We start from the raw sequence: 15,913 nt of genomic DNA, 5'->3' as shown, positions 1-15,913 counted from the left end.
ACTTTTGTATTGACTTTATTTCAACTGAAGTAAGCGATTATTTCCAGCATGTTTAATTTTTGACAATAAGAAATTTTAAATAACGTTTTTACCTTTTGCTAGGATATTCTACTTTTAAAACAGTAAATAAATTATGATAATTCAAAAGTTTTGTTTGGTTTTGTTTTATATTCCTCAAGTGGTTTATTTCCAGTTTTAAAACAAAATCACACTTAAGAAAAGAATTGGTTTTAATTACTTAAAAAAAAATAATTTGATCCTAAATGCATTTTTGCGCATTACAGGATGGCTTGCTCCAGTGCTCAAAGCATAAAGTTCACATTGAGGGACATTTTTATCCCTCAGATTGCTTCTCACTGACGTTTTCGTAGGCAATCTACTCAGACTTTTTCCCCCCTTCCTCCCCCACTCCCATTTTTTTTCATTTGTCATTTAGTCAAAGGTCTTCTGTCTTTCATAATCACACTGAGATTTGTTATTTTAAAAATCAACGGGTCTTTATACGCTGGGCTTAAGTATGCATGTTTTTTGTCATTTCCATGTTCACCCTCTCCCTCTCTATCTTTTGCCAGGCCTTTCTTCTCCTTTCTTTTATGGCCTGCACTTTTAATGACAACATTTCGCGATTTCTTGGTTTTTGTTCTTCCGTGCTAGCTCTCCGCTCTGGCCAACCTTCCTTCCCTGGTGCCCGCGCGAGAAGGACTAGGCCCGACTACCCGAGCGCAGGGTGCCGGTGCCGGGCGTGGGATTCTGGCTCCGGGTCGGGCGCCGTGGCCCCGACCGTCATCCAGCATCCATCACCAGGCTCCCAGGATTTCAGGTCCGGTCACCCTAGCAAAGAGGCCCTTCCCTGCGGTGCGCCACATCTTAGAGAACACGGGAAAATTGTGCCGCGTTCTCCTTCCACTCCCGAAAGCATAGGGGGGAAATTCTATGGAAATGGCCATCGTCAACTGCCTTCGACGGCTCCTGGGAACCCGCGCGGGCCTGCCTCCCCCACCCCCATCCCCCTCCAGCCCGGGGCTTGCTCTGCTGGGGGCGAGAGGAGGCGGGAGGGAATCGTTCCTTTCACTTGAAGCCCACACCAGCTCTAAAGCCAGTTTCTGTCGCAGACTGTCCGAGGAGAGTTGGGCGACCAACATTTTCGGAGACCGCATTAACTGTGCTGTGCTGGGACTGGAAACTGGATGCGCCGAGGGGATAAGGGCCCCCGGGGCCAGAACGCTCCACGGGGAACGTGCCTGGAAGGACCGATCGACCAGGGTGGGCTCCTGCCCTTTTCTAGGCTGCCCCCGAGGCATCTGGGGACTGGCCGGAGCGCAGGGGCGGGGGACACTTACTTCGTTATCCGCACGCCTTGCTTGTTGGCATCAGAGCCGGACAAATCCCAAACCCGCGCCAGGCAAAGATAAATCCCTCCTGGCTCCCGCAGCAGCTCCAGGGGCCTGGGAGGGGCGGAGCGGTGAGGCGGCCGTCGGGCCGCCCAAGGCAGGGGCAGTGGACATGTGTTCCTAGCCTCAGCTGAACAAGCCCCTGAGGCCTAGACTGCGAGATGGGTGCCAGGGAGACGGCTGATGGGGGAAAGTTGGTGGGCGACCAGTGCGCGTTAGACGGTGAGCGGCGGTACACCCAAGATGCCAGCGGATCGGGGCGGATGGGGGTGGGGTTCAGGGGAATTAACGGTGCAAAGGTCCCGAGAGCCGGAGGGGACGCGCGAAGCTTGGAGCTGCCTCGGGAGAAGACGCGGAGCTTTTGGCACTAGGGTCCCAGATGGAACGGAGGGGAGAGGGCGTCGGGAGGGTGTGGGTGGGGGCGCCGACTGCCCTAAGCAAGGAAAACTAGCGGACAGGTTTCGAAGCCAAGGAGAGTTGTTGGTTCGGAGTGCTTTGGCCGCGGCCGCGGGCCGGGAAGCAAGGGAGGGCGGAAGGCCTGCGGGCACCGAGCGCTCACTGCTCCGGCGACAAAGGACAGCGCCCCCGGGGCTCCCGGATCCCTTCATTCTTTTTCAGAGTCTAGGGCTTAATAGCTGGATCTCCTTCTACAGCCTCGCAGCGAGACAACGACTGGCCTGATAATCTAGTTTTTCTTTTAAAAAATAGAAATCGATTTTCAACCACGGGGTAACAAGGCAAAGGGGGAAAGAAAACGAAACGCCAAAGGAGTCACCGCTACGCCCCCGCGTCCCCACCCGGGGAGGCCGGGATTGGAGCCCAGAGTCGCGTTTTCTTTCTGTCGGGAAACACCGAGCCAGCCAAGAGAAGTTGGCCGGTCGGTCCCATCTCCGAACCCTGGTCCCGAGGCGGCGAAGAAACCCGCGGGCTCGACTCGTCGTGGCAGCCCAGTCATTCACCCCCAAGCCCGGGGTCACGGCCCGGGTCCCAGCCCGGAGCGCAGGCGTCGTCTCCCGACAGCGCCACCGCGTGGGCTGTGGCCCCAACGTGCTGCGCCGGCTCCGTCCTCGGCGTCCCGGGGCCGGCCGTTCGCGTCGCCCCCAAGTCCGCCTTGGGGGTTCAGGATGAGGTGGGGGGAGGGGCAGGCCCCCGGACCCGGGCACACCGGACGACCCACCCTAAAAACGCGCTCTGGCAGACAGAACAGCGGCGCGGTCAGTCTGCCCTAACCCCTTGCAATGAAAAGTACACCCGGAAAGTCTAGTCTCGTCCACGGCGGCCCACCGGCACCCCCAAATTCAGGCAGGCCAGCTCGCGGCGTGAAACCCGCGCCCACCCCTAGCTGGGGCAAAGCGAGCCCAGGAAGCCCAGATTCTAGGCGGCCCAAGCCCCGAGCGGCTCCACGAGCGTTTTGCGGCGTGGGGTGATCTCCAGCCGCGCCGGAGAGAGCCCAGGTCCCGGGCACTTACTAGAACCGAGGACCAAGCGGGTGTTGGTCTGTATGGCGGCCCAAAGCCGTCCGGAGTGGCGTGGACCCTGGAGAGTTTTCTGGGTTGGCGACTCGCCTGTTCTCTCGGTCTCACGAAGCCCAACGCAAACCCTCAGTCCCCGCAAGGCTTGACCCCCGGGGCCCAGGCGGCACAGACACAGTGTCCTGGGACCCAGTTCTTCCCCACCCCGCGACACCTTGCCTCCGAGCCCGGGGGCCAAGTCCCACTGAACTGGGCATCACCTGGCGCTGCCTGGGCGCTGCGTCAGGACTCCAGAGCCTCCACGTCGGGCTTAGAGGATTTCAGTGGGTAGGTTGGGATTTATCTTAAATTCAACTGTTCCTGCGCGCGCGGGCGCGCACATACACACACATATTTTGAGAGTCAGCAATGGAAAGGGACATCGTCGCAGAAAGGTGGAAATCCACCTGGTGCCCAGGCCACTACAAAGTTCCCAGGCCCACACAAAACAAGAGCGAGCCCCGGACGCCCGGGCGGCCGCTCGCCGGGTGGCCAGAAGCCGCACCCTCGCAGGGCGCCCGGCCAGCCGCGCCGCTTGGCGCGCTTCGGCCGCGGCCGGTGCCCAGCGGCGCCCTAGGGGAGCTGCGCGGCCGGCCCGCTGAGTTCCGGCGCTGGGTGTCCGCCTGGCCTGCTCCTCCACGCCTTTTCACGGGCTGGGACCTGTCTCTAAATTTTAATTTCTGAATTCTAATCCCCATAGGCAACGCGGAGCTGTCTCCAGCCGGCCAGGCCGGGCCCCCCTGCCAAGTGGCTCACCTCTGCTCGCGCCGCCTGCCTTTGCCACCGGTGCCAAGGACCGAGCGAGGGGCGGCCGGTCAGGGCGCGGACGCCGTCTGCTCTCCTCCAGGAGCCAACGGCGGGTGCCTGCGGCGTCGCTCGTCCAGCCCTGGGGCTGATTTAAATAACTAATAAGCTCAGAGAAATTTTACAAGGGGAACTTTTCCTTTTAGTATCAATAAAGCCTAGTAATTGGGTTTGTTGGTTACCTAAGCCAGAGAGTTTCCCAGTCTCGCTCGCTCGCTCGCTCCCTCTTTCTCTTTCTCCCTCTCATTCAGAAGTAACAAAAAAAAACCCCGGCAACTGTGGGTGCGTTTTTGTCGGGTGTGCGAGTGTGTGAAAGAAGTTGTTTGTTTCAAAAGTCCTTCCCCTGGAGAACAATCATCATTGTCGCTCTATGGTGAAGAGTTTTGAAAGGTGAACTGTTGCTATTTCACAGGCGGGAAATGTTAACAGAAATTCAAGTTTCAGGATACAAGTGAGGAAGGCGAGGGTCCTTAAGGTATTTCCCTTTGCATGTGACAAAGACATGTGCAGTGCTTCCTTAATAGTTTGCATTTTAATTAAGTCTCACTACATTTTAAGTTCATCTCCTAGATTGTAATGATATCTGTTGTTTTCAGTAAAGATTTCTATACTATAATGCCGTCTAATTTTTTGTTCTGATTTTCTAATCTTTTCGAAAGCATGTTCTTAGTGGTAAGGAATTTTTCCACCTGGGAACCATGCCTCGATTTAAAAATATAAAAGACCTTTCATGAATAACTGCAAATAGCCCATTCGTTAGTGTCCACAGAGGTGTTGGCGCCTACACAAAATCTCAGAAACCTAAAGGCGAATTAAGCATGTTTCTCCATAATCATGGCGATATATATTTTTTCGTCTCTTTTGTATGGAAGTAAAAAAATATTTTAAAGTACTTTCAAGAAAAGAGTTATGCTAAAAATTTACCTGAACTTAAATTTCCTAATAGACACAACAGAACTAGTGCCCACCAATATCAGCCTAAACGAAATGAAGAGTATTTCTGAACCAGATTACTATAGAGGTGAAAAACTAGTCATTGAAAAGCAACAAGAATTCAAGTTTGCAAACCAGGAAGTGGGGAGGGGGAAATAGGCTTCCAAAGTTCCAGGAACACACCCCAACCTGTGCACTCATGTCTTCAGTGTTTACATATTGTGGAGAAATTTTGCTCTCCACTTTTAGTTTAAAAATTGATGAGCCTTCCTTAGCTCCACTTGTTCTGGTCTGTGAGACAGAAAGTCCACTGAGGTTTGCCTTCTGCCAGGTAACTTCCAGAGATCCAGAGTTATTTGGAGATAGACACAGCCTTTTGCACAGTCCCAGTGGAGAAGAGCTTCTTGCTGACACTTCTCAGAGACATCACCTCCCCAAGCTCTCCCCTGCACTCGCAGACTGAGAGCATCAGGGCACCCGACCCACTTCTCCCTTCTCCGGATCATGCCCAGGTGTTGGGGCTTCTCTGTAGAGGGAGCAAACCTTGAGCCCTGTGTATATACACCCCATCCCCCGGTTTCCCAGACGGTTACAGACGACTTTTATTACCATCTGCTCTGGCCTAGTCTCAATTCCCACTCATCCTCCCCAGGGTTGCCAACTCCAAGCTCCTGATCCAATGGCCAAATGTCCCCCAAGCCGCCCCTTGTCCCCCAAACTGGCTGTACTAAATTACGGAAGAACATGTCCTCTTGGTACAGTCCTCCGAGTGACAAGAATTCAAAAGCAATGACAGGAAAAGATGGAAGGATTAGGAAGGAAAATGCAGAGCTGAATAGGGTAACTTAGAGCCTCAGCAGTGGGGCTGCTCCCCCAAATTCTCCCCCAAAGCCTGGGGCCTCCCCTTCCCTTCCTGCCCTTCTACTCCAATCCCACCTTGGGGTGCGGGTCTCCATCAGAGCTGCTCTGTGAACTCAAGCCGTCCCTAGGCTAAGGTTCCCCTCCCCACCCACATTACCTCCCTGCCATCCTGTGTTTTGGTTCCAGTTAAGCTGTTTTCTGAGGCTGTGGAAATTCCACTTTTATTTCTTTTTCTCTTTGATTCATTCATACTCCTTTTTAAAAAAGAGCATCCCCCAAGCGAGGCTTCTGCCAGACCCCATGTGACCTCCCAGAGTTCTATGTGCAAGAGGAGAAGTGATTTGTCTGTTTATAGCAGGTTTAATTAAAATAGTTATGTGCCATGAACTCTTTGGGCCCCAATCAATGCATTTTGATTTGGAAAGTCAAATAGAATCACATCTTACACTCATAGGGCCCCTGTTGGCCACCCAGGCTGGGGACAGACTCTATTGTCTGTCTACACTGGCCGCACTGGACCCGGATGAGTCCCCTGCAGAGCTTGCCACCATGTTTGTCCCTGGTGACCTCCAATCCGGTCTTCCGGCAAGATCGAGGCCTTCCTGGTAAGGGCATGAAAAGCGGAGCTCTCAGAGCATTCCTGGTGCTCGTTGGCTAAAGGAGTCAGGTGTCCGACTTCCTAGGAGCTGGCTTTCCCAGTCCCTTAGTCCCCTGCCCGCCCTCATCCCAACCCTGAAGTTTTAGGGGCAGAGAAAGATGGGGAGGCCAGTGTCTCCTTTTCCCCAGTTCTACATCTAGTAATGGCTCCTCCCCCCAACTCTCAGACTGAGGTGCTGGGCTACAGCTGAAGCGTTTTTCTAATTTGTCATCGTTGGAAACCTCAGACAAATGTGTAAAACTTCAAGGGCTTCCCAGGATACGCTGACTTCAGGCAGTCAATGAAGGGGCAAGGGGAGGGTGAGGGTGAGGGTCGGGGGACAGGGATGCCCAGGACAGACATTCCAGCCTGCTCTCCTGGACGTTCCTCCATCTGTGACCCCGCTGCACTCCCTGGTCCACCCTTCCCTCCTCTCTGCCCCGCCTGCGGAAGTACCCCGATGCTCCTTCCACCCTTAGAAAGGAAAGGGACCGGTTTCGGCAATGTCTCTGGGTCTCTTCCGTCCCCCACTTAGTTCCAGGACATAGAAGCCAAGGGCCAGCTCCCCGAGGCGCCTGCTTCTGCTGCTCCTCTCCGTCCCAGGCCCTGGGGCCAGCGCCCACATCCCCACCACCCCACCCCATCCGTGTTCGGATCCCGGGAAGCGGCAGACCTGCTACTAACTTCATCATACCATCTATCACGGCTCCTCTAGGTTGTCAGTAACTGGAATTTAACAAAGGTTAACTTAATTTTAGCATTTAGGGCGCTTGAAACATCTGACCATGCCCGAAGAAGGTCTCAGGGGAACTGTCCCGAAGGCCGTAGAGACCAGCCACGTTCCTGACAGGTCAGCTCCGGGGGCTGTGTGCTCTGGCTCCCGGGACAACCCCACCCCACCCCACCCCACCCCACGGCCTCTTGCAACACGGGTAGGAGGACTGGGTTGTAGAATAGGGGGAGGGGAGAGGGGCTCTTTTATTATTTTTTAATGTGCCTTTATTTCTGTGGAGAACTCATCCCAGTACTAGAAGTGTGCGGCAGTTCGCCCCAAAGTGGCCTGTGACTCGCCCCCCCCCCCCCATGTGTCAGGCAGCAGGGGGTGACAGTCTGGCAACAGCTCTAGGAACGCAATCTGGCAGGGCGTTGGGCCTCCGCATCCAACTGAGGCCCAGTCGCCTGGCTCGTGCGTGCATCTTGCCTGGGGTGTGTGTGCGTTCGTGTGGGCGTGGGGGCAGCTGGGCTGGTGCGGTACCCAGCCTAGCACTGCCTTTCCGCGCGGGGCTCGAGTACCGACGCAGCGAATGAATTCACGAATCAGCTCCACGGCGGAGAGGTCGAAGGAACAACCGTCTCGGTTAAATGGGCTGCGGGCAGCTGCGGCCGACTGCCCCCTCCCCTCCTTTGAGCCGGAGTGAGGTGGCCCGGGAGCCCCGCCAGCAGCCCCCGCCCCTCAGGCGGAGCTCGGGCCCTGGCAATCTCTGCACTTTGTCATCACGCCCGAGTATTTGACATTCGCAATTATCTGCAAATACCCTGATCGGTTTGTATATGAAACACTTTTTTTCCTGCCTAAAGGTTGGAATCTGGTAAGTTTCAGACAAGTGGTTGCTGGGGGGAGGTGACCCGGGGGGACCACGGGGGACCGGCCCGATGAACCCTACTCGGCGACGTGGGCGACGAGAAGGTACGGGTCTGAGTGCCGCCCCCTTCCCTCCCAGCCCGGCTCAGAGGAGAGGCTGCTCGGAGGTAAAGGAGGGTCCAGGCCGCGACCCTCGGGCTCTCCTTTGGAAGGAGCGCCCCCTAATCCCTGTGAGGGGGAAGCTGAAGGGGGTGCAGAGATCCCACCAGGGGCAAGGCCCAGAGGTTAATCACCTTGATAACCGGCAAGGGCGCTGCCCTGCCTGGCTGCCATCATCGAGAGTGTCAGTCACCTGCTCTCAACCCCGCCGCAGATTTACCTGCTCAGGGAGCCATCCAGAGAGCCCTCTGCTCCGAGCTCTGCCCGGCGCGCGCAGTCCTCGTTCAAAAGAACCGGATGCTCCTTTGACCCTCCTCCTCCCCAAGGCGTTTCCTAAATCCAGGAGGGCAGTGCCAGCCCCGGGATCGCTCACCACTCTTACATGGCAGCTTCGGACTACCTGCCTATTTCTCAGCCCGTCAAAAAAAAAAAAAAAAAAAAAGTGGTGGGGCGAGGGGAGGCGGGGGAGGAAAAAGGAGCGAGATTACTTGTCAGTTTCATCTGCTACCTTGGGAACCTGATCCTGGCCCCTGGCTGAGCCTAGGGGCCTCCAGCCCAGGGACTAGGGAGGTCAGACGGTGCTCTGGAGAGGTGCACACAGCCACCCCTCCCCATCCACCTCGGGGCTCGAGTTTTACTCGAAAACAAGCCGAGCTCCTCTGTATGAGGGTATATATCAGCAACTTCAGAAAGAAACACCTAACCTTTAGGGAAGCCCCTTCCCTAAGCACTTAGTTTTCAGCTCGGCAACAGACACTGGACATCTTCCACACATATTACATTTTCAGCGAAAGTGGGAGGAGGAGCAGGTTAGAGAAAGGTTGTGGTGTGTGTATGTGTGTGTGTTTTGGGAAGGTGGTGGATATTGCAACATCTTCAAGAAAAACTAGGAGGGGAAGGGAGTTTAGAAAATGAGTCTCAGCAACAGCCTAACCGCCAAATCACTGGCTTATTCTGAAAAGGAAGAGAGAAAAGAGAAGCAGGCGGGAAATGGGGGTGGCCAACACCCTCCTAACGCCGCCAGCCTAGGTCTTCAGGGCGGAGAACTGAGAGTGTGCTCGGCCGTCAGCATTCCCGGCTCAGACTCAGCCCCAGGTGGGCAAGAAAGAGCGAGCGGCTGGCGAAGGGCATTACAGTATCTGCGGCACCCTTGCCCCAGGAAACCTCCCTGCGGATAAAGCACTTGAGGCGACTTCTCCACCCAGGGGTCGAAGCCCCCTGCCTGGGACTTTCCGAGAAGCTGCCCGCAACGCCGGGAGCTTGGGCCTCCTTTCCTCAGACTCCTTGAAGTTTGGTGGGCGGTGGGCTCTTAGATTAGGCCCCGCCTTGGCCTCCGATGCCTAGGTGGGGGTACAGAGGCCCCCGGCTGGTGGATTTTTGCCTTTGGGGGGACCGGGAGGGAGGAAGGTCGCGACCTCAGCAATGCCGGGCGCGGTCTGGTGATATCCACTGCGCCTCGCGCTGCCTCCAGGACGGCCCTGGAGAAAGAGGGACGGGCAAGATGCCCCGTGGCGGGTCGTACCTTCATGCTTTTATTTCCTATCATTTCCCCCACTATGTCCCTATCTTTGTAAGATAAGTGTATGGCTGCTATGTTCCAGCGGCTTATCCTACATAAAATGCACGCCCCCTCCCCCAAATTGGGCTAGGCTTAGCAAATTTGGAGAAGGACATGGCAACCCACTCCAATGTTCTTGCCTGGAGAATCCCATGGACAGATACGCCTGGCGGGCTGCCGTCCATGGGGTCACAAACAGTCGGACAAGACTGAAGCGACTTAGCACATGCACATTAGCAAACTGGACTTCCCAGGTGACCAGGCTTCAAGATTTTGTTCTCTACTCACCCATCTCGCACATGGATACCCAGGCAGCTCGAACTTGGGCAGAACTGGTGGCTATGCTAGCCCAGCGGAGCGCGCATCGCTCAAATTTGCGCGCCCAGAAAGCACCGTAGTCGGAGCTCCAGAACCGCCCTCCCCTAAACGAGCCGGGCCCCCGAGCACGTGCAAGCCTTCTCCCAGTTTGAAATGAGTTCGCCCCCTCGTCCTTCACTCCAAACGGCTTTGCCTTCGGGCCACTGCTAGAACCCAAGACCCGGGAGAGAAGTTCCGAGGGCGAAGGCGAGGGCTGGAGCTTGGGAACTCCCCTGCTCACCTGAACTTGAGATATTCAGAGGCCCCAGTTAACTACCGGTGATATCAAAGGCCGATGAGTGCAAGGTGGCTGCGCCCCGGCGGAGGCCCTCGGTCCTGGGGTCTGGTCTCCAAGGGCGGCAGGAGCCTGCGTGGGCTGTGCAGCGCGCGCGGATCCCAGGCCGCAGCGTAGGGAGCCCTGTAACGGAGACGGTCGGCTACCTCTCCAGGGAGCGGCCCTGACTTGGTTAGTAACTTCAGGAGCGCCTCTGAACTCGGGGAGCGCGTGTTGGGGCACCTCCCTGCACACACACACGCACCTCCTTCCTTGGCCTCGCATCTTTTCCCTCCACTCTCCTGTCTTCACCCCCACCCCTACCCCCGCCCCACCGCGGCCACACCAGTTAGACGCGCGCGGCAGTCCCTCGGTTTACGGAGCCATCGGTTCAGATGTTTATTCGCACTAATTGCTTATGCAGGGCAATGCTCGTTACCCGGGCCGAACGCTTCCGCCCTGCGCTGGCCGACCCCGCCGGCGGCCGCTCGCCGATCCCACCCGCGAAGCCACGAAGGAACCGGCTTCAGGGAGGCGGCTGTGCCACCCTGCGCCCGGCCAACCGGCGCTGCTCCGGATTCCCGGTAGGGGGAGCCGCCGCAAGCGCTAGGCCTGCTCCGGTCCAGGCCTCAGGTTGGCCCAGCCGCCTGCGACAAAGGGAACGCGGATCGCGTGCGGCCTCCTCACCTGCCCTCCAGGTGTGCGCTGCCCGCAGAGACGGGGCCACAGGGCCAGGCGCGCTGATCCCCGCGCTGTTACACAGCAAAGAACGTAGGCGAGAGCGAAGTATATTCTTTAGATCCAGATATAGTTAAGGAACTTCGTAGGTGACAAGATTACCACCTTTGCCCATATCCAATGAGAAATATATTCATTATATACATTCCACCTCCACCCTCCACCCCCAGTGGTTAAGGACCGCTCTTAGTTCCACAAATTTTGAAACTTATTTAACAATTTTTAGGTGATTTAATCTCTTCTGCTGGGCTTCCCCGATGTCCTCAGCAGTAAAGAATTCAACTGCAGTGCAAGAGACTTCAGTTGAATCCCTGGATCGGGAATATGCCCTGGAGAAGGAGATGGCAACCCACTCCAGTATTCTTGACTGGGAAATCCCACGGGCAGAGGAACCTGGCGGACTACAGTCCTACAGACTTTGGGATCACAAGAGCGTCGACAAGACTTAGCAACTAGTTAACATCAATCCCTTCTGTGCTTCTAAGTCCTTTATTTCCAGGAGCTTTAGCTGGGCCCAGCATGAACTAGGAACTCACAGGACGACCGCTGGCTTTGCTGTGGCCCTATCACAACAGACTCTTTCTGACTCCATATGCGTAAGTGTGGGTTTAGAAGCTTTCATCTTAAGGTATGACCATTGTTTAGAGAGCCACCCTAATCCAGGGTCAGGAGGAAAACAGCTGGACTGTGAACCCACAGACCACCCCACCGTGCCTGGGGTGACTCTACAGAGTGCTGAGGGGTGGGAGACTTCCTGGTCAATACTCCCACAGATAAAAGCCTGCAAGCTCTCCTTACACAAAAATCCATCCTTCCCACAGAAACCTCCAATTCAGAAAGACTCTCCTAATGCTGAGTCATCCAAGTCACTCCCACTCCAGGGACTCACAAAAGCAAGAATTTCACACTTGGAAGGAAACATGAAGACCATCTATTCTAACAGTTGTAGTTTACTGATGAGGAACTTGAGCTGAATAAAGGCAAAGTATCACATGAAAGTGAAAGTCCGCTCAGTCATGTAAGTCTCTTTTGTGACCCCATGGACTATAGCTCACCAGGCTCCTCTGCCCATGGGATTCTCCAGTCAAGAATATTGAAGGGGTTTGCCATTTCCTTCTCCAGGGGATCTTCCTGACCCAGGGACAGAACCAGAGTCTCCTAAATTGCAGGCAGATTCTTTACCTTCAGAGTCACAAGGGAAAGCCTGAGTGCCCTCACTCCAGTACAGTTTTGATTACGGGGCATTAATATCAATTTTACTGTTGTCATTATCTTTGTAATTATTATGTTCTCACATATTTTAGGGTTCTTCGTAAGGCATACTCCTTTAATAATATCATAATAATAACAAAATCTGTACTATCTGTGTGAAAAGAGTATTGCTGAAAGAGAGGATGAATTTTAAAAATGAAGTTACACATATAGATTGAAGCATTTGGGAGAAAGACTAAACAAAAGTAGTTGTATTGTTTTATCTCAATTTAAGAACATTGGATATGTGCAAATATATATCTAAATGAACAAAACAGACAAAAATGTGGGATTCTTAGTATTATAAAGGCATTCTTTCAAGTTGTATTGTTTTTCTCCAAAAATCAGAGCTAATTTAATGCATTTAAGTGTTTGCTTATAGATTTTTAAATGTTAAATTCTGGTGTCATTTTTTAGGATCAAGAGGAAAGAATATATACATTTCTAAAATCAATTTGAAAAAAATAAAAATCTAGTTTCTAAAAAGTTGATTTAGCTACAGTAGGAACATTTCTTGAATGAAATACTATCAGAAAAGCCTAGAAAACATTTCTAACTATTTTTATAATAAACTGAGATATAAATGATTATCATCATTCTCTCCATAATTACCCTCTTATTAATTTTTGATAAGGTCAACACAAAAATAATTGTTTATAAGGACACGCCACTATTCCTTTTTTGGATCTGATTCACAAAGGCAAAGAGATACATTATCAAATGGAAATGTCTTGGTCTCTTTCCGTAGCTAATGTCTGATCTTTAGCAAATGGCGCTGTGATGTCATTGAGATGGGTATTGGACAAGGTACCAATTGATTTATTGATCTCCCTTCTTCAAAGCCCTTTGGGAATTGGGGAGAAAAAGGAAAAGCATTGGTTGGCTGAGATGTGCAATACTTATTCTATCGTACACATACAAAAATTATGTTTGGCTGATAAAATTGACAATTCAGAAACACTGTTTACAGAAATTCGTAATGGAATGACATTGAGGCCACTCAACTCATCAACCTGCTTCACCCCCACCAAGTCATTTTATTTGTCCTTCCAGTTTCAGCCTTTTAAAAGCCAAAAAGCATCAAGTTTTCAGTTAGCCTACATACAACAATGGCAACAAAAAGAGGTTTGCTGAGAAGGAAACAGAAGAGACACGTTTGCTTTCAAACACACAACTCAGTTAGCCCTGCTCTGAGGCCCTGTAAGTTCCATCGTATCCCTGAAGCCTGGCACTTGCTGTGGATCTCACAAGGGGTCTCCATGGTCCGTGGGCTGGAGTAACTTCCTACCTGGGGGGTCTGAGAGCTTCCTGTGGCCTAAACCTGTGATGGTTCACAGCAGACTCATGGCAATAAAGAAAATAAGGCTGCTCTGATTGTCTTTGGTTTTGTAGGAGAGGATTTCAAAGCCAGGCTCCTTTCAGCCTCAATCACTGAACCGGCTTTTGAGGAGAGAGACTTTTAATCCGAGTCCTGTTAAAATTGCCAACTAAATCGCCTGGAGAAACTCTACATGGTAACATCTGCCTAGGAATTACCACACACAACAGTATCTACAGCAAAGCTGAAAATATATGAATAAAAACAAACCTCAGACTTCCTCTCCCTTGGCTCTCCATATGGGTGAGCTGCATTGAATAACAGGGAAGATTTACTATAATGCATTCTAAACACAACTGCATGCTAGCAACTTTGTTTTTCCTGTTCCCTCCCCTACTCCAAGAAGAATTGAACCCCTTTGCCTTCCAGAGCTCTCTATTCATTTAGCGCAATCCTCTGGGTTTAGCACCGTGGTGTGGGAAATCCCTGCTCACTAAGGTAAGCCCACTTTTCTCCAACTGTGTCTGCAGCAGTGGTGGCAGGCTGTGGTGAAGAAAGTGTCTCTCTCTCACCCCCCAGCAGAGGAGGGTGCTTCCAGAACAGTTGATTCATTTTACCCTGGTGGTGCCCCCTCCTGCTTCCTTGAGGCTGGACTCTAGGTATGCTTTCCTCCAAGAGAAATTGGAGATGCCTGTGAAGAAGAATCTGGAATACTGCCTGCCCCTCTCTCCTCACCCAGAAGACTCGTGGTGAACGAGATGTTGGGTAGGGAGTATGATGAAAAGGAAAGGCAAACTCTGACCTCTCTCTCTCACTCAGCGCGAGCACAGAGCTGGTACGGGAACAAGTCTCTCTTTAAAAAGATTAAATGTATTTAAACAATAGTTTCCACCTTCCTGTAATAGTAACTTTAATGACTATGAAAAATTCTTAAAGTTAATGTAAATACTGGGGGAAATGAAGCATTACATTTCAAAATTTTAAACCTATATGTACATCAATCCCGCCATTCCCACTTAACTGGCAATGTAAGCCTGGGGAGATTAACCTACCTCTCAGAGCCTCATTTTTCATATCTGTCAAATGGACATGATACTAATGGCTATCTCATAACACTGGGAGAGTTAAATGGAATACTCCATCTAAGTTGCTTGAAAGTTTTTGGAACATAGCGAAAACATTGAAAATGTTCACTCTGTTATTATGGTGTGGGAATTTCTAATCCAGTCTTTCTCTTTTAATTCATACTGAAAAGTTATTGATGGTGCATGCATAAGGAGTTGAAAGCTAGATCACATTGTTCTCTTAGATTCATTTTTTTTAAGAGAGAATAACACAAAGGCCTTTATATCACTGCGTCACCAGTGAGATTTGTCTGACTTGTATGTAGCCTCTGTTTTGTATTCTTTCTCCAGCTACACTGGAGGCTCCTCATCCAGGCAAGATAGGCAGAGATTAGTAGCACTATCTGCCGAGAGATCAGTTTAGAGAACCATGTTCAGGCAGGTAGAACTTTTCATCATATGACCCCAGAGATGTGACATTATATTGGTTTAGGATATAGAAAAAGAAATGTAAGATTCTTTGATTCTTGCTACAAGGGCACAGGGTGTCATACCCTACTAAGCCCTAGGCTTTCCCTGGTGGCTCAGATAGTAAAGAATCCATCTGCAATGCTGGGGACGCAGGTTCCATCCCTGGGTCGAGAAGATCCCCTGGAGAAGGGAATGGCAACCCACTCCAGTATCCTTGCCTGAAGAATTCATGGACAGAGGAGCCTGATGGGCTACAGTCCTTGGGGGTCACAAAGAGTCAGACTCAACTTGAGCAGACTTTCAGGCTTACTCTGAGAAGCATCTCTCTTGCCCTGTACATTAAATTAACCCAGGCTACTGGTATTGTCTGTTTGCTGTAGGCAAATAAAATATTGCCATTTTCCTCCTTATTACAGTCATCTGATTTTCAGGAAGAAAATGGTTGTTCCTTGCTGGGTTAGGCAGTATTCTCCATCCAGTTTCTAAACTCCTATTCTATCCTCAATGTGGTCAGGTTTTTCTCTAACTTGTGTTCTGTTAGCCACGCTGAGACCACCAGCGCCCCAGCAGGGGGCAGTGGCAAAGCAGAGCACTCAGGAGCAGCAACACCAGATCAGAATTCTCTTCACTCACCTGGACCACCAGGTGCAAGACCGCTGGGGCCGTGCTTGAAGCCTCAGAGGAGCAGCCTCTCCAGTCGTTTGCAGAAGCAGAGCAGAGTGTAGGACCACCCTCTGTACTGTAGCTTCTTGTCTCGTTGCCTGAGGATTTCTCAGAGTCCACACACTAAGCCAGATCAGCTTGTGGCAAGTTGATTAGACACCTGGCCTACCATTGCCTTTGATTTCAGATGTGGGTGTTAAAAGGCAGAGTCGTGAGGCCCAGGAGGAGGCTTTTGGGAGGAAAACACCCAAGACGCTGTTCTGTATGGTTCTCTCTGTGATTCAGTGTTTGGTCCTTTGTGAGCTCTGCCTAGATATTTACATCAGTTTGAAACATTCATA

At 52.0% G+C, this 15,913-nt stretch overlaps 1 protein-coding gene across 3 annotated transcripts in view; it reads right to left on the bottom strand.

Moving 5' to 3' along the window:
• Nucleotides 1-15,560, bottom strand: part of SATB2 (SATB homeobox 2) — a 212,429-nt gene extending 196,869 nt beyond the window's left edge. Inside the window, exon 1 of one of the 3 annotated variants that reach the window (XM_043445524.1) lies at nucleotides 15,543-15,560. The gene's annotated coding sequence lies outside the window, so the exon portion shown is untranslated. Of the gene's footprint in view, nucleotides 1-1,340; nucleotides 1,477-10,034; nucleotides 10,053-15,542 lie in introns of those variants that run through there. The other 2 variants (XM_043445523.1, XM_043445522.1) reach the window with 2 other exon arrangements.
• Nucleotides 15,561-15,913: the final 353 nt, after the last annotated feature.

The sequence above is a fragment of the Cervus canadensis genome, chromosome 24 (genome assembly GCF_019320065.1).
Source record: "Cervus canadensis isolate Bull #8, Minnesota chromosome 24, ASM1932006v1, whole genome shotgun sequence".
NCBI lineage: Eukaryota > Metazoa > Chordata > Mammalia > Artiodactyla > Cervidae > Cervus > Cervus canadensis.
This window is presented reverse-complemented; position numbering and strand designations above follow the sequence as displayed.